This window comes from Aquarana catesbeiana, linkage group LG07, assembly GCF_042186555.1.
Source record: "Aquarana catesbeiana isolate 2022-GZ linkage group LG07, ASM4218655v1, whole genome shotgun sequence".
NCBI lineage: Eukaryota > Metazoa > Chordata > Amphibia > Anura > Ranidae > Aquarana > Aquarana catesbeiana.
Window position 1 is genome coordinate 196,440,809 of NC_133330.1, and position 20,909 is coordinate 196,461,717.

Sequence of the window (20,909 nt, forward strand, 5' to 3'; positions counted from 1 at the left end):
TACAGGTAGATAGAGGCGAATACCGAGTAAGAAGTAATATTGCTGTAAGTGTCAGTATGACTTATGTACTCACTGTTAAGAGAGGAAACCCACATACAGCTAAACTGAATGACCTACATGTGTCTGACCATTAGAGGGAGTAGAAAATCAACATCATGTATTCACTGCCATAAGGATAAACTCACATGCTGCCGGCGTGAAAGGCTGACATATGTATGACCACTAGAGGGAGTAAACAAGTAATAATAAAATAACCTGCCCGTATGTATATATATATTTTTTAATGTATATGAAGATGTTGTCTTGGAGTAATAATTTGCGTTTTTTAAATCAGTAGTTTTAATTGTGTATGATGTATTTATATAATAAAGTTTATTAGCGCTGAATCAAGATGATGTCTCGATGTTCACTGGAGTCACTATGACAACCGGTCACATGGCTACCCTTGATAAAGTCACGTGACATGTGACGCAATGTGTCGGGAGGAGCCAGTGACGTCATCTGTCATCCGATCTGCCTGTGTGCTAGACACACTGATCGGTGGGAGGAAGGAGAACGCGAACAGGTCTGATTGATTAAAAAAAAGCGCTGTTACTTGCCAAACCATGTGAGTCAATACACATATGCTTTTAAGTCTATTATGTGGAGGTGGTTCATTGCGCAATGATATTCCCCCTTTCTTTCCTACGGTTGCATGAATGTAAATGGGAGGAAACTAAAACTATCAGTGGAGGATGTCAGAAGTGCAGGAGGTAAGACTTACATCTCTAAGGAACTATTGACTAAAGCTACCAGCAATAGCATCTGCGGTCTGTTCTCCTGCTGAGCGCATATAGAACATTCATCCACGGCCTCTGAAGGATCCAGTTTACCATCTAATCTTTGTCTTTGTTCTTTTGGTTTATTTTAACGAAGGCATTATGAAAATTTATTTTATTATATCTGCGGCATCTGTTTAATAGGCATGTGCTTCACTTTATTTTGCATTCACGGCATTATATACAATATTTATTTATATGTTTTAGGAAGTTAATTGTAGCGCACCTTTTTCTCATTAGAATACTTATTTTTGTAGTGGTATCAGATCACTTTTATATTGGTGCAGCTTTTATTATTTAGCTATTTCCTAGTTTTTGGTCTGTTTTATATCCCCATTGGGATTTTGCACTATTTTTTCACTCTTATCCCAATTTTTTGGGACTATTTTTTGGAATTGTTTTGGAATTGTTTTGGAATTGGGTAATTTCTGCCTATATCGCATACTTACAATTATCTGCACAGTATTCACTTCATTTACACTTTACATATCAGTGCTTTAGTATTTTACCGAGTGTATATTTCTGATGCTTTTCATCGGCAATATTTTTTACTCAATACAATTCACATTCAACCTTTTGGCAGCCTGTACTTCTTAATATATACCAAAACTCCTGAAAAAGCTCCCAATGAGCGAAACATGTAGAGTGGTATTCCGTTGAGTGGTATCTCTTTGACTGCTTGCCCTTTTTTTGAGATGTGGATATTGATACATTTTTAATTATGTTGTGTAATTTATATCAATTGTAATAAAATCTTTTTTATGGATAAATCATACTTGTCTATTTACCTTGTCTATTACCAATATATCAGCACCTTAAAAGTCCCGGGGGTCTCTTAAACCCCCTTTTTCCCCTGTTTCCCTTTTGTTTATAATTTTTATGGGATGCGGTGCTTTTTTGACCGCTTCTGCCCTCATTTCTGTTTTTTGATTCTGTTAGGTTCTGTAAGGATCTGTAAGGCTCTATCGACTTTTTGATCATGGGTCTTGTGTATCTTCGTTAATTGTTGTAAAATTTGGCCTTTCAGTGGCTTTTCGTATCAATTCTTTGTGTTTGTCCTTCCATGTGTTTCCGCCTGTTATCAACAGTGCATCATCTCATTGCTGTTTGAGTGTATTTGAGGACACCTTCTAGCATTAGACATTCCTGGCTCATTTTTGGAAATGTCTGCATTCCTAGCCTTTGATCCTTCTATCTGTCTCTTTCTTGGGATTTTTAGATAAGCCATCCAAATTGTGTGTTTCATCCAAACTATGAATATCCTATTTTAGGCTTTGACTTCCTATTCTTAATCTCTCTCTTTACCTTCCAATCTCTTCCCCTGCTCCAAGCATTCTATTTTGGGCATTTGACTAATTGTATTGTTGCCTGTGCCACCACTGAGTTTAGACAGGAAATTGTGGTAAATCTGTACATATTTTCTGTTTTCAGTGTTTTTTGTCCCAAAAAAATCCCCATCCGTTTTTTTCTTTTGTCCTACATTTACCGGAGCCTTTTACAGGCACACTGAGCATTTGGAAACAAGCAGCTTCTGGTCTGGGAAAGATTAAATAAATGAACTGGAGATTCTGTATGTGAAGGGGCTTACAAAACAGGGCCACGAGGTAAAGACAAGATGCCAGAAGTACTTAATGTCCAGAGAAGAACAAACCTAGAATGTTGGAAACCGGAGTTTAAAGTTTATGGATTTACAGTATATAGTCCAGAAATAAAGTATACTGAGTTGGGCAAAATGGAAAGTGGTTGATACAGGATCTTAAAGCGGAGTTCCACACAAAAATGGAACTTCCGCTTTTTGGAACCCTCCCCCCCCCTCCGGTGTCACATTTGGCACCTTTCAGGGGGGAGGGGGGTGCAGATACCTGTCTAAGACAGGTATTTGCACCCACTTCCGGCATAGACTCCCATGGGAGTCTACGCCTCTTCCCGTCCCCACCGCGCTGTCTCCTGGGAAACACACAGCTCCCAGGAGAGAGCGGGGACCACTTGAGACGCGCAGCGCGACTCGCGCATGCGCAGCAGGGAACCGGGTAGTGAAGCCGCCACGCTTCACTTCCTGATTCCCTCACCCAGGATGGCGGCGGCAGCTGCCGAGAACCGAGCGGGTTCTCGGCGTCGCCTGTCGACATCGCTGGACCCTGGGACAGGTAAGTGGCCATGTATTAAAAGTCAGCAGCTGCAGTATTTGTAGCTGCTGGCTTTTAATATTTTTTTTTTTTGGCGGTGTGGGTGGACCCCCGCTTTAAGAGAAATGATCACGTTTAAGCAATCCATTAAAAGCATCAGTTTTGCTACATCAATAAAAGGTTATTGTAGGACTCACCAGACATGAAAATCCTTGGTGTTGACAGCGAGCTTATGTGTTGAGTACAATATACAAATGCTGCATGGGTTATATGTGTTTTACTGTTTTAGCCCAGGTTCACACTGACTGCGGGTTAGAAATCGTGTGAGTTCAGCTGAATTCGCATGATTTCAAACCAGCAATGCAGTCCGACTTCAAGGGCGATTTTACAGACATCTGAGCGGGTTCCTGCACAGATGTCTATACAAATTGCCCCCAAAGTCACCAAAAGTAGTACAGGGACAATTTTTAGGAATCAGTGCGGCGCTGCAAAGTCAGTGCCGCATCGAGTCGGATGATGCCATTGCCGACAACAGCTGCTGATTTGGCATGCGATCTGACATGTCAAATCGCATGCCAAATCACCCCAATGTGAACCTGGGCTTAGAGCCAATTTAAAGAATGCATTTAGGTTGCCTACCAGCCCAGCTGAAACCACTTGCTGACCAGGCCTTTTCTGGAACTTTTTGTTTAAGAGTTTAAATCAGTATTTTTTCAGCGCTGTCGCACTTTGAATGACAATTGCGCGGTCATGCTACACTGTATGGAAACAAATTTTTTATCATTTTCTTCACACAAATAGAGCTTACTTTTGGTGGTATTTTTCTGTCAGTAAATCTTGTAACTAAGTACTTTTTCTCCTTCACTGATGTGCGCTGATGAGGCGGCACTGATGGGCACTGATAGGCTGAACTGGTGGGCATTGATGAGGTGGCACTTATGGGCACTGATGAGGAGGCACTAATATGCCGCACTTATGGGCACTGATAGGTGGTGCTGATATGTGGCACTGATGAGCACTGATAAGCACTGATGAGCACTGATAGGCAGCACTGATGGGCACTAATAGGCGGCACTAGTGGGCACTGATAGAATGCACTGGTGGGCACTGATAGGTGGCACTGATGGGCATTGATCAACAGCAGTGAAGGGCATTAATGGGCAGCACTGATAGGCGGCACTGATAGCCAGCACTGACTGGCATTGCTAATGGGCACAGATTGGTGGCACTTGTGGGCAGTGGTGGGCACTAATTTCTGGCACTGATGGGCAGTGGTGGGCACTGATTGGTGACACTATTGGATCTATATTGTAATCAGGGCACTGATGATCAGTACCCTGATTACATGCCTAGTTGTCCCCCTGAGTTGAGATGCCGCTGATTGGCTCTCCTCACCACACACTCTGTCAGTGTGAGACGAGGAGCGCCGATTACCAGCATCTCTGTGTTTACATGTGACCGGCTGTGATTGGACACAGCCGATCACATGGTTAAAGAGCCGCGTACGGAGTAGCAACACTGAGCGGCTGCAATCGCTGCGTGCCCCTGCTCCATGGAAAAATCTCCATCGGTGCAAATTTAAACATTTTCTTGCACTCAAGTAGAGTTCCACCCAAAAATGGTACTTCCGCTTTAAGCACACCTCGCCCCCTGACATGCCACAATTGGCATGTCATTTTTTTTTTGGGGGGGTGTGAACTTTCTTTTTAGTGGGACTTCCTGTCCCACTTTCTCCTTCCTCTTCTTGGCTGCCTAGGCGACTCCTCCTTTCGTCCTAGGCAGCCCCTCCCTGCCAGCGATCTTCTGAGACACGTCACAGGTCCCAGAAGATTGCCTGGCCAATAGGAGAGCGCAGCATGATTCGCGCAGTTGCTATGAGAGAGAGGAGGGGGAGAGGAGCGAGGCTCTGGGCGCCCACATTGCTGGACCGTGGGACAGGTAAGTGTCTGTTTATTAAAAGTTAGCATCTAAGGCGCATGTGCGGCAGCTCCATGGACGGTCGCAAGATCTGAGAGCTCCGCACTGCTCCAGCCTGCACTCTCCGCCACAGCTAACAGCCGAGGAGGATTCCCTTGTCCGGGCCCTTCACCACCCTCCGAGGACCCCCCCCGCATGATCGGGAGTACAGCTAGATGGAATTTATCCCGGCAACTTAATCCCGGTACTCCGGCCGTGGCCTCCGCCAAAATGGCGGCCACTACAACTTCACGAAGCCTGGTCCAGGATCCAGAGGAATCCATCGCCAATCCAACAGACCTGGACACATACACAGAGGGTCCACATCCTCCAACAGTGAGTAACCAGCAGCCCCCATTATTATCCCCCACATCCACTAAATCGCTGCTTGGCAGGACCCTGGATGGCCTCACCCTTACACCAATGGAAGATCTCACTAATACCTCAGACCATCCAAGGGCATCCAATCCCCTCTACCCCACAGATTTTTCATCTTTAATGGAGACTTTTTCAAAAATGCTCTCCAGAGGACTTGCCCAAACTGCCTCACAAATTACATCAACAATACAGGCTGATCTGCATCACCTGGGAGCCAGAATAGAGGCGATTGAAGCTAAAACTGACCAAACTGTTGCCATAGCCAACCAGAATACTGACAGGATCCAAGAATTACATGAACAGTTAGATATTGCATTCTCAAAACTGGATGATCTCAAAAATAGATCTCACAGGTACATTTTCAGACTCAGAGGCCTTCCTGAATCGTTTAAGGAAACCGATAAAATCGTTCACACATTTATCAAAAATCTGATCCCTGACATACCAGAACACTGCCTGGAAATGGACCGTACACACAGAGCCCTCCAACCACCACACCAAGATGGCCTAGCCAGGGAGTACCCAGGGAGTTTGCAGAGTAAAAGAGGAGGTCATGCGTAGAGCCCGGGAAACGGAAAATCTCACTATACAGGGACACCCCATCCAAATATTTGCTGACCTCTCTCCTTATACGATACAAAAAAGAAGATCCTTAAAACCTCTTCTGCAAATCCTGTCACAAAAATTGATCACTTATAGATGGTCTTTTCCTTTTCGCTTAAACTTTGCTTACCTAAACAAATCATACTGTACAGCTTTGCAAACTACGTAGACGGAGAACTCCTGCTACTTCAACTAGGCCTCATCTCCCATTTTCCTGCCCCCTCATTGGACCGCAAGACTCCAATCTCCACGAAAAGGCCTCCCCCCTCAAGCCCCATCAAACCCCCGTGGCACAAACAACAAGCAAACAGATCTAAAGTCGGAAGTCCACCTTAATGAGAATCCTGAAATTAACCTTTTATTTTCCTTCCAGGACTTCACTGACTAAACTCTGGTAAAATGACTCCCCAAGTCATCCCTGCCCATCTTACACGGACTGGATCTGTTCCACATCCTATAGTGCATGAATGGCAATCACCCCAAATCTCTACTACATTGATCTGGAAACCCTGCCATTCTCTTCCTACCTGTGTTCTCAGACCCCTGAGTGACATTACCCACTCCTACTATATTTTGTTGTGAACTAGTTATTTTCTCGTTTACATGGGGAAAATAAACTTCCTAAAGACAGCTTCCTGACAATTTAATCACCCTCTTGGATACTCTAAAGCTGATTTCCTTTCCCTCCCCTCACATATTGACCGGGAGACGGAGACAGAAATCTCAGACCACAGATGTGTGGACACTCCACTCTCACAGGATTATCTTGGTCTTTTTTTTTCTTTATATACACGCATTATATATAATATCTGGGTTGCCACCTATAATCCTTGCTTCCAGAGTTCTTGTTTTTTGTTTGTTTTTTTTTTCCCTTTTTCTCTTTCTGTATTTTTCCTGGCAGAATGGCTGGAGCGACCGCACTTTGCTTCCATCTGTCTCAAAGTGGCGTTTTCCCTCCACTCAGAGACAGTGTGACCCGGAGGAAAAATTAGACGGAGGGTCGGCATAACTATGGGAGGAACAGGTCTGGAAGGGTTAAAGTGTTACTGAGGTAGTTTTAGATGAAGGGGTAGCTTACCTTATTGGAGCAACAGGTCAGGTGGTCTGGGTGGAGCCGGAAAAGGGGCTTGGGTAGTTGCATAGGCTTATGGGTAACCATTCCAGAAGATTTCTTGTTGGAAGAAGTTCTGTCGGTCCCCTGCGGAGAGAAGTACAGACAGGATGAGTGATTTGGAGGCCTTGTGGGACCAGGTCAGGGCTGCAGCCTCTACACGGGGTCCACAGTGGCTCCAACAGCAGTTGCTAGGCATGTTAGAGGGGTCGGGGGTTGATCCATCTCCTCCTGGGTCCCCCCTTCCTCTAAACGTGCTAGGAGGGTTCGCCCTCCTGAGCGCTTGAGCCCTTCACACACCCCCCGGGTCCGGCGGCCGCATGGGAGCTCCATTCAGAACCCTTCAGTGTCCCCTGCTGTGCCATCAACTTCTGGCTCCAGCGGAGGGCCTGGGAGGAATCCCCAGCATCGGTGGGACCTGCGGGAGGCGGGGACGCTGCGCTCTCCTTCCCCCTCCTCCCCCTCTACTTTGGCTCAGGACATGGCGGCCGGCGCTCCTGCTGATGTGCCTAGCAGGAGGCCGGCTCGGCGCGGGACACGGTCGGATGCAGGGAGAGGCGGGAGCCCTGTCCCTTCTGGAGCGGTGGTGAGGGCAGATCGTGCCTGCCTGGAGGGCCGGTACCTGCAATCATCGGCGGCATCGTCTGAAGGATCAGCTCCCTCTCCTGTGGCTGGCAGGATGGCTCGGCGTGGGAAGTCTATTGAAACAGGCAGCAGACGGCAGTTAGCGCCCTCTGCTGCTTCTCCAAGGAAAGTGCAGTCTGCTTCACATAGAGAAAGTGTGACAGCTATACGGGGGAGTGGCCAGGCCCAATTAAAGGGTAGGCGACCCCCTTCCACAGTTGGGGGTGCACGGGAACCCCGCAGCTTTCCGATGGAGGTGGATGAAGATGATGGTACGCCGGGGTGTGCGGAGCCGGAAGAATCGAGGGGGCGGATGCCTGCGGCACAGTCCGTGCATGAGTGGTCAGCAGAATCCGACGAGATATCCAGTGATGACGGCAATGGGCAATCACCGGCCGTGCGCCCTACTGTGCAGAGCCAGCTGGGATTCCGGAAGTGCGGCTGCTCGGGATTCAGCAAGTAGGCAGCCTGGTGAGTCCAATTTTATTTCTGCTTCCTCTGTAGGTCAAGGTGTCGGGTTTGTGGCGGGTGAGCAGGGGGGGGTCACAGGGCAGGGTGCACTTGGGTCAGATAGGAAGGGAACCTGGTGTGTTGGGTTTGGCGGAATTTTTCGCGGGTTTTCGTGAATTGTTGGACCGTTGTGCTCCGCCTGGGCCTTCTGGACCCGTAGCGGGGCCAACGGGGGCGTGGGTCCCTGCCGTGACCACGTCGGATGGTTTGGGCCGAGATGCCTCCATCATGCATAGTTCTATGCTGCCGCCGGCGGTAGGCACGGTGTCACAGCGGGAAGGTCAAACGGATGCGGAGGTCTCATTATCCTCGGAGGTAGTTGAGTCTGCTTCTCAGACGGTGAGGGTCAGTGGCTCGAAGTCGCGTAAGGCCAAGGAGTCTGGGGATGATGGGGTTCGTTTGGGAGATAAAGCACATGGTGAGGTTTATGTATGCTTCGAGGGTCCATTGGGCGTGCATCTCAAGCCTGAAGTTAGGGAGAAGATTTGGTGTGGGGAATATGTGGAGATATTCTCCCTTTTGCCATTAGAAAAGTTTAACATAGATAAAGGCAAACCGGACGAGAGTAAGAAGGAGGAGGAGGAGAGGCGACGTTGGCGGCTTATCCCTAGGACTTTTTCTAACTGGCTGCAAGTCTTTGTGATACTGGTCAGCGTCATCAGTGAAAAAGAACCGGAGAACTGTTCTCCGCTTTTTTGCTATTTAGACGCTATCGGGGAGGCTGATAGAGTATATGGGGGATTGGCGTGGCTTCGCTATGACGAACAGTTTCATCAGCGAAAAGCCGTTAGGCCTCAGCTAAGATGGGACCATAAGGATATTGGGCTTTGGATGAAGCTCATGGTGCAGGCTCGGGCTTCGGGTCAGCCCTTTCCAGGGGGGGGGCGGCGGTTCAGGTGTTGGACAGTCGGCCTCACAACGAAAAAACTATTGTTGGCAATTCAACGAAGGAGCGTGCCGTTTTGGCGCGGCCTGTCGATTCCGTCATGAGTGCTCCGGATGCGGAGGCTCGCACGGCTATGCCAAATGTTTCAAGAAAGGTAAGCTACACTCTGGTGAGTCCGCTTCAAAAAGGGAGGACACCGGTAAACCTGTCCGCGATGCTGCCGTACCTAAATAGGTATCCCAGAAGGGAGGCGGCGGTTTTCCTTGCCGAGGGCTTTGCCACTGGTTTTCGCATTCCTTGTTCGTTACCCTTGTCTGGGGCTTCTGTGCTCAAGAATCTAAAATCTACTTATCAGTTTCCTCAGGTGGTGACGGAAAAATTGGCTAAGGAGGTGGAGCTGGGCAGAATGGCTGGCCCCTTCGATCACCCACCCATACCTACGTTGCATGTGTCCCCTTTAGGGGTGGTTCCTAAGAAGGAACCACATAAATTTCGGCTGATACATCATTTGTCTTATCCAAAAGGATCTTCGGTGAATGATGCAATTGAGCCTGATTTGACTTCGGTGTCCTATACCTCGTTTGATGCGGCCGTTAGTTGGGTTCAGCGATATGGGCAGGGGGCATTGTTGGCAAAGACGGACATTGAGTCCGCTTTTCTTTATTGCCGGTTCACCCGGACAGCCAGCCGTTGCTGGGTTGTTTCTGGGGTGGGCAGTTTTTTGTTGACTGTTGTCTTCCCATGGGTTCTATTTCTTGTTCTTATTTTGAGACGTTTAGTACCTTTGTTGAATGGGTGGTCCGGGAAGAGTCACAAGTGCGCTCAGTTTTGCACTACCTTGATGATTTTCCTTGTATTGGCCCCCCGAAGTCCACGGTTTGTTCGGTCTTGTTACGGACATTGGAAGGCGTGGCGCGGCGTTTCGGGATTCCTATTGCGCCGGAAAAGACAGAGGGGCCTTCGACTGAGATGTAATTCTTGGGTATCATCATTGATACGCAGGGAATGGAGTGTCGCTTGCCGCCTGCTAAATTGGAGGACTTGCGATCGTTGTGAGGGCGGCCTTACAGGCAAGAAAAATTAGGCTGAAGCAATTGCAGTCTTTGCTGGGGAAGCTTAATTTCGCCTGCCACATCATGCCGATGGGGCGCATTTTTTGTCGTCGCCTGAGTGCCGCTACTTCTGGGGTGTGATTGCCGCATCATTTTATTCGGCTTTCGGCCGAACACAAGGCTGATTTGTGGGTGTGGGAGGAGTTTCTGGCCTCTTATAACGGGAGGTCCTTATGGATGGCCCCGGTGGTGTTGACCTGTGATTTTGATTTGTATACGAATGCGGCTGGCAGTTTGGGTTTTGGGGCATACTGTCAAGGGGCATGGTGCGCGGAGGCGTGGCTGGAGGAATGGCGTGTCACGGGCTTCTTGAGTAACCTGGTGTTATTGGAGCTTTTCCCGATTGTGGTGGCAGTGGACATTTGGGGGTCTCGATTTCAAAATCGGCGAGTTTGCTTTCACTGCGATAACATGGGGGTGGTGGCAGTTGTGTCTAGTCTGTCTGCTTCGTCTCCGCCCGTGGTGCGTTTATTACGTTTTTTGGTTCTTCGTTGTTTAAGCTTGAATTGTTTTGTAAAAGCTGTACATGTACCGGGTGTAGAGAATTCCGTTGCTGATGCCTTGTCTTGTTTTCAGTGGGACAGGTTCCGGAAGCTGGCGCCGGCGGCGGAGCAGAGGTCGGTTCCTTGTCCTGCGCATCTGTGGAGACTGGCATTGGAATAGCTGGTGTTTTGGTACAGCGTTCGGTGAGTGAGGGAACATGGGCGGCTTACTCTTCAGTTTGGCGTGAATGGGACAGCCTGGTAAGTTCCATGGGGGGTTGTGTTTCGGATCAGGACAGGCTTTCCCTGTTGTTGTATGTGATTGGGACGCAGTTTTCCAGGGGAGAGTCGGTATCTAAAATGAATCGGAGATTGGCTGCGTTGGCTTTTCTTTATAAGCTACAAGGCCTGCAGGATATTACGAAGGATTTTATGGTGTGTCAGGCCATGAAAGGTTTCGGCGCGGACGCGTGGTAAGAGATACCAGGCGACCGGTGTCTTTTGGGCTGCTACCGGATATGGTAGGAATCTTGCACAGGGTTTGTACCTCGCCTTATGAAGTTCACCTGCAGCTTTTTCTTTGGCTTTTTTTGGAGCCTTGAGGATTGGGGAGTTGGTGAGTAAAAATAAACGCAGTGAAGGGGGTTTGATGTTTTCGGGGGTGCAGATCGCTGCGGATAGCATTCAGCTCCGGATCAGCAGATCAAAAACTGATCAGCTGGGCAATGGGGTTTATGTGACATTATTTAAGGTGCTTCCGGAGGCGGTGTGTCCGGTACTTTCTGTTATTATAGGTTTAAGATAAGTGTAAGACCGCAGTTGACGAATCCTACAGTCAAGTGTGACCCGGAGGAAAAATTAGACAGAGGGTCGGCATGACTATGGGAGGAACAGGTCTGGAAGGGTTAAAGTGTTACTGAGGTAGTTTTAGATGAAGGGGTAGCTTACCTTATTGGAGCAACAGGTCAGGTGGTCTGGGTGGAGCCGGAAAAGGGGCTTGGGTAGTTGCATAGGCTTATGGGTAACCATTCCAGAAGATTTCTTGTTGGAAGAAGTTCCCTCCCGCCCTACATTTGGTTAAGGGGTGGTATAATAAAAAAAATAAAAAATAAAAAAATAAAGAGGGTAAATCAGATAAGGGGTGGGGGAATATCATTGTTTTTTTTAAAAAAAAAGAGTGAAAATGTAAGAATGGTAAAAAAAAAAAAAAATATTTTCTTTTCGAATTTGTCACAACAGCTGGCGGGTCAGGGGGTCTTTGGGGGGTCAAGAATTAAAACAGATTATTAAATTTTGGGGGAAAATTATGGGATCCCACCTTGGTTGGTTGTTGGTGGTTCTCCCAGGACTTAGGTCCCATAGGAAAGAAAAATTGGAAAGTCGCAATGTCCTCAAGCCGGCTGGGGCACAGCTGAGGACACAGTTGTTATTGACAAAAATGAGACCCCAAAGACCCCCTCCTAGTGTTAAAATTGTTCTCTTTATTGTTATATAATTTGTTAATAAAAGGGCTGTTGTGGCCATTTAAACCCATGTCATGCAGCGTTGTGTGGTTATTATAGGTTTAAGATAAGTGTAAGACCGCAGTTGACGAATCCTATAGTCATGCAAAACAACCCCCCTGTTTGGGGTTACTTTTTTGGGGAAAACTTGCAGAGAGAGGGTGGCAGCCCCCTCTCCCTGTAAGGGGACTTTGGTTCTACTTAAGCTGCATTTTTATTGCCTGTTATATTGTTCTGTACAATGTTTTTGACATGCCTTGTCTATCTTCTTCAGGATCAGCCTTCTCTACCCCCTTCTAACCCTTCTCTCTCTTCTCTTGGGTCACCCAGAGGCTCACCACAATGCCTGCAGATGTTTCATCAAAGTCCTCGGACATCAGTAGCTGTGGACTATAACCCACTTCAGGAGGTCAGGGTAAGAACCCAAAGATTGATGTGCACATCCCCCCCTTTGATCCATGTATTCTGACACCAACACATCTTCCCCCTTATGTATTGCCACCCACAACGTTCAAGGGATAAAATCTCCAGTTAAAAGACGAAAACTTTTTAAACACTACCAATCTCAAAAGATTGAAGTCCTCTTATTACAGGAAACTCATTTCCCATCATCGTACAACCCCTCCTTCCTACATGGTAACTACCCCCAGTTTTACCTCTCCAATGCAGGTAACAAAACCAAGAGAGTGGCCATATGAGTTTCTAAAAAACCTGAAATTCTCCCCAACTGACATTTTAAGAGACCAAGCAGGCAGATACATATTAGTAAAAGGCTCTATTGAAGGCACACAGTATTCATTTGTCTCTTATTACGCCCCAAATAAAGGCCAGGCGACTTTCTTTTCCTCCATGATGTCCACACTTGGTCCACAGCTGGAAGGGAAAATAATCATGGGAGGTGACACAAATCTTCCTTTCGATCAATCCCTTGACAAATGGGGGTTAGGCCCCCCTCAAGGAAACCCATGAAACAGAGCACTATGATAGCCTCCACACTGTGCTCCTTGGGCCTTGTGGACATCTGGAGGGAACTAAACCCTAGATCCAAAGATTACACTCACTACTCTGCACCACATCAAATTTACACCAGAATTGATAACATCTTTATTCAGTCCCACAACATTCCATCTGCTACTAAAGCGATCATCAGAGATACCACCATTTCGGTCCACTCTATGGTTCTTTTATACATACAAGGTACCCACAACCCTTGCATTAAATTCATATGGTGCCTCAATGAAGGGCTCTTAAGCGACCCAGTTCAATGTACGATCCTCACACGAGAACAATAGTGACTCCATCTCCCCAGAAACCCTATGGGCTGCCCACAAGGCAGTGATTAGGGGGAAGATTATCCAAACTACCTCACGCCTTAAAAAGGAACGCAAGGCAGACATCAACAATCTCATCAGGGAATTCCAATCCTTAAGTAAAGCCCATAAACATAACCCCACTAGAGAGTCTCTGGAATCCCTTGAATCAACCCGAACGTCCTTAAATCTTGCCCTGACCACCAAAGCTGAGAAACATCTAAGATGGTCAGTAACACGATTCTACTCCAAGAAAGACAAAATAGGAGCCAAATTAGCAGTAAAACTATCCCCCAAGCCCCAATCTCATACCTTTCCCAAGATATGAGCTCAGACTGGGGGAGCTGACTCAAAACCCACGCCGCATCATGGAAACGTTCCATGAATTTTACACAACTTTATATAAAAACGAGCATTTAAGTACTCAACCTCCCCTAGACGAATTCCTGAATAACGTCCCTCTCCTAAAACTTTCTACGGAACACTCTGAACTCCTGGACGAGCCGATATCTGAAGTGGAAGTCCTCGAGATAATAAAACAGCTTAAACAGAACTCAGCCCCGGGTCCGGGCTTTTCCGTTGGCTATTACAAAAAAATTTGCCACCACCCTTGCCCCATATATGGTCAGATTCTTTAATTCTGGTGTTTAATTATTGTCCTATCTCCTTAATTAAATATGATCTCAAAATCTTAACAAAAGTACCGTCCAATAGACTCTCATCCTGTATCGCTCTTTATGTCCATAAGGACCAGGCAGGCTTTTTTCTGGGGAGACAAGGACCTGACCAGATAAGGAGAGCAGTTGACATCATATCCCTCCTCAACTCCTGTTGGGACGGAGGCCCCCACCAGGAAGGATTCTTACTGTCGATCGACCTACAAAAGGCTTTCGACACATTCACCTGGCCTTACCTATTTAATGTCCTAGAGAGATGGGGTTTCGGCCCACACTTTCTGGGGACACTTCGAGGCGAGCCCTGTACTCTAGCCCTAGTGCACAGGTTAGACTCCAGGGCTGCTATTCTGACCCCCTCACCATAGAAAAAGGTACCAGACAAGGCTGCCCACTCTCCCCCCTCCTTTTTGCCATAGCTATCGAGACCCTGGCCATAGCAATCAGGTCTTACCCTGACATTAAGGGAGTCTTCTGTGGAAAACAAGAACATAGGTGCGCATTGTTTGCCGATGATCTGCTATTATTTGTCACCTCCCCACTGATATCAATGCCCAACATTTTCTCCCTGCTTGATAAATTTGGCGAAATCTCCGGCCTCCACGTAAATGTCTCAAAATCTTTAGCACTAAATATCACGGTCCCCCCAATTTACTCTTTAATTTACAGAGCCATTTTCCATTCTCCTGGTGCTCGACTTACATCCCGTACCTAGGGGTCAATCTCCCCCCTAGAATAGACTCCTTATACTCTTCTAATTACCCGGCCGCTTTCCATAAACTGACCTCACCAATTGGGCTAAGCATAACATATCTTGGCTAGGCAGCATAAACGCAATCAAAATGACCCTCCTCCCTCGCCTCCTTTACTTATTCAGATCTCTACCTATCCCAATCCGGAAATCACAACTGCATTCGCTTCAATCTAAAATTCTACAATTTATATGGGGACCAAAAGGCAGAAGATGCTCTAAAAATATTCTATTTAGACTCAAATCTCAAGGTGGGTTCGCCCTACCCAACATCTGGTGGTACTACCAAGCTGCACAGCTGGCCCAGATCACTATTGTCTATTCACGGGCCCAAAACCTGATTGGGTCTCCATGGAGAGACAAGCAGCCCCCCTCCACACTATTGACTTCTTAATATGGTCACCTGCTAAACTCAAACCCACTATTTTAGCACCCACTCTCTCCCACTCATTAGCTCTGTGCGATCAAATACACAAAAACCCATCGCTGATCTCAGCCCTTCGCCCCCTAACACACATGTTCCATAATACTGACTTTCCTCCGGGAATGAACATATTAGCATTTAGTTGGTGGCTCAATAAAGGACTACTTAGAATAGGGAACTTTTTCTCTCTCTCTCTCTGTCTGTGTCTCTCTTTCCCTCTGTCTATGTGTGTGTCTCCTTCTCTATCTGCCTGTCTCTCTGTCTGTCTGTCTGTCTGTCTGCCTCTCTCTGTCTGTCTGCCTCTCTCGCTCTGTTTGTCTCTCTGTCTATCTCTGTGTCTGTCTGCTTCTCTATCTGTCTTTCTCTCTGTCTGTCTGTCTCTCTCTCTGTCTGTTTCTATCTCAGTCTGTCTGCCTGTCTCTCTCTCTCTCTGTCTAGCTCTGTCTGTCTCTCTGTCTCCCCCCCCCCCCTCCCCTTGCAGGCAACAGCAGGTGGTAAAAAAAAAAAATGTTTCCCCATATCTTACGTTCCTCATTTGGGCTACTTTCACACTGTGGCGGTAATTTTAGTGCCACTTTACCACTGGTATGGTGGCGCTTTTCGGCCGCTAGCAAGGCACTTTTAACTCATGCTAGCGGCCAAATAAAGGGTTAAAAGTGTCCACAAAATGCCCATTGATTTCAATGGCAGGGGGCGGTGGAGGAGCATGTGTGTACACCGTTCCTTATACACCGCTCCCGCACTGCCGAAGGATGCTGCTTGCAGGACTTTTTCTAACATCCTGCAAGCGCACCGCTCCAATGTGAAAGCACTCAGGCTTTCATACTGGGGCTGCAGGGGAGGCGTTTTTCAGGCGCTTAACAGGGGCTATTTTTAGCCCTTTGGCGCCTGAAAAACGCCTCAGTGTGAAAGTAGCCTAAGAACACTTATAAATGAAAACGTGCCTAAACTCGGGTTACAGCTTTTACACAAGTTTACAAGCAGTTACAAGCATTTGGCATTTAAAATGCCAGTAAACTTCCATCCTGAAAGCAATTTTTTGCTTTCAAAAAAATTTCACTAAACTCTACTGCCTCTAAACAACTACAAACTACTCAGTGTACATGGACAGATAAGATAACATATAGGAGAGTTTAGGGGCTGCTGAAAAAAATGCCCAACTTCTCCTAAACGTCTGTTTATCAACAGCAGTGTAGATTGCCGACACCCGGCTAGTGAAAGATTTTTTCTAAAAAAACGGCGTGGGCCCCCCAAAATCTATAAAAGACACTTATCCGGGCATGCATCCTGGCAGGTCAGGAAAGGGGGAAGCAAGCAAGCGCCCCCCTCCTGAACCATATCAGGCCACATGCCCTCAAAATGGGGGGTGGGTGTTTTGCCCCCCCACCTCAAAGCACCTTGTTCACGTATTGATGGAGACAAGGGCCTCATCGCCACAACTGTGGCCAGTGGTTGTGGGGGTCTGTGGGCAGTGGGCTTATTGGAATCTGGAAACTCCCTTCAACAAGGGGGCCCCTATATCCCGCCCCCCCACGTGAATGAGTATCGGGTACATAGTACCCCTACCCATTCAGCAAAAAAATGTCAAAAAGTAATAAAAACACAGAGATTGTTTTTGACAATTCCTTTATTAACCAGTTGCCGACCGCCGCACGACGATGTACGTCGGCAGAATGGCACGGGCAGGCAAAAGGACTTACACGTACGTCCTTGCCTGCCCGCGGGTGGGGGGTCCGATTGGACCCCCCCCGGTGCCTGCGGCAGTTGGTAAATCTACCCCGGCGATCGTTGGTGAGGGGGAGGCCATCCATTCGTGGCCCCCCCTTCGCGATTGCTCCTGGCCAATCAAATCATTTCCCTGCCTCTGTATTGTACACAGAGGCAGAGGAAATGATGTCATCTCTCCTCGGCTCGGCATTTTCCATTCCGGCACAGAGGAGAGAGGACTGGAATGTGAGTACACAACACACACACATACAGTAGAACATGCCAGGCATACATTACACCCCTGATCCCCCCCGATTACCCCCCCCCCCCCGTTACACTGACACCAAGCAGTTTTTTCTTTCTGATTACTGCATGGTGTCAGTTTGTGACAGTTACTGTGTTAGGGCAGTTAGGGTTAGCCCCCTTTAGGTCTAGGATACCCCCCTAACCCCCCCTAATAAAGTTTTAACCCCTTGATCACCCCCCGTCACCAGTGTCGCTAAGCGATCATTTTTCTGATCGCTGTATTAGTGTCGCTGGTGACGCTAGTTAGGGAGGTAAATATTTAGGTTCGCTGTCAGCGTTTTATAGCGTCAGGTACCCCCATATACTACCTAATAAATGTTTTAACCCCTTGATTGCCCCCTAGTTAACCCTTTCACCACTGATCACCGTATAACTGTTACGGGTGACGCTGGTTAGTTCGTTTATTTTTTATAGTGTCAGGGCACCCGCCGTTTATTACCGAATAAAGGTTTAGCCCCCTGATCGCCCGGCGGTGATATGTGTCGCCCCAGGCAGCGTCAGATTAGCGCCAGTACCGCTAACACCCACACACGCAGCATGCGCCTCCCTTAGTGGTATAGTATCTGAACAGATCAATATCTGATCCGATCAGATCTGTACTAGCGTCCCCAGCAGTTTAGGATTCCCAAAAACGCAGTGTTAGCGGGATCAGCCCAGATACCTGCTAGCACCTGCGTTTTGCCCCTCCGCCTGGCCCAGCCCACCCAAGTGCAGTATCGATTGATCACTGTCACTTACAAAAACACTAAACGCATAACTGCAGCATTCGCAGAGTCAGGCCTGATCCCTGCGATCGCTAACAGTTTTTTTGGTAGCATTTTGGTGAACTGGCAAGCACCAGCGGCCTAGTACACCCCGGTCGTAGTCAAACCAGCACTGCAGTAACACTTGGTGATGTGGCGAGTCCCATAAGTGCAGTTCAAGCTGGTGAGGTGGCAAGCACAAGTAGTGTCCCGCTGCCACCAAGAAGAAGACAAAAACAGGCCCGTCGTGCCCATAGTGCTCTTCCTGCAGCATTCGCCAATCCTAATTGGGAACCCACCACTTCTGCAGCGCCCGTACTTCCCCCATTCACATCCCCAACCAAATGCAGTCGGCTGCATGAGAGGCATTTTCTTTATGTCCTCCCGAGTACCCCTACCCAACTAACCCCCCCAAAAAAGATGTTGTGTCTGCAGCAAGCGCGGATATAGGCGTGACACCTGCTATTATTGTCCCTCCTGTCCTGACAATCCTGGTCTTTGCATTGGTGAATGTTTTGAATGCTACCATACACTAGTTGAGTATTAGCGTAGGCTACAGCATTGCACAGACTAGGCACACTTCCACAGGGTCTCCCAAGATGCCATCGCATTTTGAGAGACCCCAACCTGGAACCGGTTACAGTTAAAAAAAAAGTGTAAAAAAAAATATATATATATATAAAATTTTTAAAAAATAGTTGTCGTTTTATTGTTCTCTCTCTCTCTATTCTCTTTCTATTGTTCTTTTTTACTGTATTCTATTCTGCAATGTTTTATTGTTATTATGTTTTATCATGTTTGCTTTTCAGGTATGCAATTTTTTATACTTTACCATTTACTGTGTTTTATTGTTAACCATTTTTATGTCTTCAGGTACGCCATTTACGACTTTGAGTGGTTATACCAGAATGATGCCTGCAGGTTTAGGTATCATCTTGGTATCATTCTTTTCAGCCAGCGGTCGGCTTTCATGTAAAAGCAATCCTAGCAGCTAATTAGCCTCTAGACTGCTTTTACAAGCAGTGGGAGGGAATGCCCCCCCCACCGTCTTCCGTGTTTTTCTCTGGCTCTCCTGTCTCAACAGGGAACCTGAGAATGCAGCCGGTGATTCAGCCAGCTGACCATAGAGCTGATCAGAGATCAGAGTGGCTCCAAACATCTCTATGGCCTAAGAAACCGGAAGCTACGAGCATTTCATGACTTAGAATTCGCCGGATGTAAACAGCGCCATTGGGAAATTGGGAAAGCATTTTATCACACCGATCTTGGTGTGGTCAGATGCTTTGAGGGCAGAGGAGAGATCTAAGGTCTAATAGACCCCAATTTTTTCAACAAGCATTGGTTTGGCGTCAAATGTAAACAGCAATTGCACCATGCATGTGAGGTATCACCACGAAGGTCAGATTGAGGGCAGTAATTTTAGCAGTAGACCTCCTCTGTAAATCTAAAGTGGTAACCTGTAAAGGCTTTTAAAGGCTTTTAATAATGTATTTATTTTGTTGCCACTGCATGTTTGTGCGCAATTTTAAAGCATGTCATGTTTGGTATCCATGTACTCGGCCTAAGATCATCTTTTTTATTTCATCAAACATTTGGGCAATATAGTGTTTTTTAGTGCATTAAAATTTAAAAAAGTGTGTTTTTTCCCCAAAAAATGCGTTTGAAAAATCGCTGCGCAAATACTGTGTGAAAAAAAAAATGAAACACCCACCATTTTAATCTGTAGGGCATTTGCTTTAAAAAAATATATAATGTTTGGGAGTTCAAAGTAATTTTCTTGCAAAAAAAATAATTTTTTCATGTAAACAAAAAGTGTCAGAAAGGGCTTTGTCTTCAAGTGGTTAGAAGAGTGGGTGATGTGTGACATAAGCTTCTAAATGTTGTGCATAAAATGCCAGGACAGTTCAAATCCCCCCCAAATGACCCCATTTTGGAAAGTAGACACCCCAAGCTATTTGCTGAGAGGCATGTCGAGTCCATGGAATATTTTATATTGTGACACAAGTTGCGGGAAAGAGACAAATTTTTTTTTTTTTTTTTGCACAAAGTTGTCACTAAATGATATATTGCTCAAACATGCCATGGGAATATGTGAAATTACACCCCAAAATACATTCTGTTGCTTCTCCTGAGTACGGGGATACCACATGTGTGAGACTTTTTGTGAGCCTAGCCGTGTACGGGACCCGAAAAACCAAGCACCACCTTCAGGCTTTCTAAGGGCGTAAATTTTTGATTTCACTCTTCATTGCCTATCACAGTTTCGGAGGCAATGGAATGCCCAGGTGGCACAACCCCCCCCCCCCAAATGACCCTATTTTGGAAAGTAGACACCCCAAGTTATTTGCTGAGAGGTATAGTGAGTATTTTTGCAAACCTCACTTTTTGTCACAAAGTTTTGAAAATTGAAAAAAGAAAAAAAAATGTTTTTTCTTGTCTTTCTTCATTTTCAAAAACAAATGAGAGCTGCAAAATACTCACCATGCCTCTCAGCAAATAGCTTGGGGTGTCTACTTTCCAAAATGGGGTCATGGGGGGGGGGGGTTGTGCCACCTGGGCATTCCATGGCCTCTGAAACTGTGATAGGTAGTGAAGAGTGAAATCAAAAATTTACACCCTTAGAAATCCTGAAGGCAGAGATTGGTTTTCGGGGCCCCGTACACGGCTAGGCTCCCAAAAAGTCCCACACATGTGGTATCCCCATACTCAGGAGAAGCAGCTAAATGTATTTTGGGGTGCAATTCCACATATGCCCATGGCCTGTGTGAGCAATATATCATTTAGTGACAACTTTGTGCAAAAAAAAAAAAATTGTCACTTTCCCGCAACTTGTGTCAAAATAAAAAATATTCCATGGACTCAACATGCCTCTCAGCAAATAGCTTG

General features: G+C 46.7%; 1 long non-coding RNA gene across 1 annotated transcript in view; it reads left to right on the forward strand.

Annotated features, from left to right (window-relative positions):
* The first annotated feature begins 470 nt into the window (after positions 1-470).
* LOC141102512 (uncharacterized) overlaps positions 471-20,909 on the forward strand; it is a 61,896-nt gene continuing 41,457 nt past the window's right edge. Inside the window, exons 1-2 of the long non-coding RNA XR_012235128.1 lie at positions 471-607; positions 12,439-12,523. This is a non-coding gene — a long non-coding RNA (uncharacterized lncRNA). The remainder of the gene's footprint in view (positions 608-12,438; positions 12,524-20,909) is intronic.